We start from the raw sequence: 1,620 nt of genomic DNA on the forward strand, positions 1-1,620 counted from the left end.
TGCTTGTTTAGTCTTGATCACTCTAAACCTGATTTCTAAACACTTCTCATCAGACATGATTAGATGAAGTGTTTGAATCAACTCAACTAAGCTCTAGTGAGATTAGCCAAGGACACTTGATGTTAAAATTGCTAGATAGTTATTAAACTTGAACTTAAAGATTGCTTGATTGAATTAAGCCAAAGACATTTGATGTTTAATGATTTCTAAGCAAATGGACATTTACCTAGACATAGGACTTGTCTAAAATTGTGTTTAGACTTAAGAGATTACTTTGATTGAAAGCTTGTCACCTAGATTGGATCTTAGTTACTTGAAGTCAATTCCCAATACCCATGGATTCACTTGTCTAAATTGATTAAAACCTTGTTGTATTGCTCTGTTTGCTATTGCTACTTGTCACACACTCACCACTATTGAATCTGCTTAGCTTAAGAAATGACTTGTATTCTCACTGATTCACATCACTAGGACTGGTTCGACATTCACCCCACTATACTACAACATTTGCAATAGGCAAAAACCCTATTATCAAATTGGCGCCGTTGCCAATCCTAGTCTGATTGTGACATTGAGTTTGAGTCTTTGCTTGAGACTGAGTTTTACTTTGTTTTAAAGTTACTAATTCTACTTCTTCATCTACTTGTGATCGCAGGTGCATGAACCTAAGAAGTAGAGGCACTACACATCTTACTCCCTTGACAGATATCAAAACACTTGAAAGAGAGAACATGAGAAGGTTAAGACAAGAAGAGCAAGAGGCTCAGATACAAAGATCAGAACCTATGATGGAACCAGTTCCAGAACAACCTCAAGCTGAAGAGGGCAATGGTCAAGGAGCTGCCAACCTTCGACCTAGACAACCACAACGCCAAGCTAGAGCCATCGGTACATATGATCAACCGAACATAAATGGGAATAGGTTAGGCATTAGGGCACCCCCAGTTGCCAACAATAATTTCGAGATCAAGTCCAGCCTCATCAACATGATTGAAAACAACAAGTACCATGGACTTGCCTTGGAAGACCCACTAGATCACCTTGACAGATTTGATAAGTACTGTGGCTTGTCAAAAACAAATGGAGTTTCAGAGGATGCTTTCAAGCTCAGATTGTTTCCCTTCTCTTTGGGAGACAAGGCTCACACTTTGGAGAAAAACATCTCAAGTGATACTATCACCACTTGGGATGAATGCAAGAAGGCCTTCCTCAATAGTTCTTCTCTGCTACAAGGACTGCCAACCTTAGAAATCAGATCTCTGGTTTTCAACAAAGAGGACTTGAAGGATTTTCAGAGGCATGGGAGAGATTCAGAAGCTACTTGTCTCAATGTCCCCACCATGGCTTCAACAATGAGAGCTTGCTAAGCACTTTCTACAGAGGAGTCTTGCCTAAATTCAAAAGCCAGCTTGACACTGCAAGCAATGGAAACTTCTTGGGGAGGACTGTCGAAGATGCATTAGAACTCTTGGAGAACATGGCACAGAGTGACTCTGTCTACAATGATGAATATGATAGAAGAGACAGAGGTGGTGGAGGAGAAGATATGACCACAAAGAGAGAGAGCTGAAAGCACTTCAAGACAAGATTGACATGCTACTATCAGAAAAGACCAAGAAA

The 1,620-nt window shown here is 40.1% G+C and overlaps 1 non-coding gene across 1 annotated transcript; it reads right to left on the minus strand.

The window, feature by feature from the left end:
- Nucleotides 1-1,240: 1,240 nt before the first annotated feature.
- LOC125590849 lies at nucleotides 1,241-1,347 on the minus strand. The gene has a single exon (XR_007326851.1). It is a non-coding gene; the product is annotated as a small nucleolar RNA R71 (small nucleolar RNA).
- Between the last annotated feature and the right edge of the window lie 273 nt (nucleotides 1,348-1,620).

The sequence above is a fragment of the Brassica napus genome, chromosome C7, assembly GCF_020379485.1.
Source record: "Brassica napus cultivar Da-Ae chromosome C7, Da-Ae, whole genome shotgun sequence".
Taxonomy (NCBI): Eukaryota; Viridiplantae; Streptophyta; class Magnoliopsida; order Brassicales; family Brassicaceae; genus Brassica; species Brassica napus.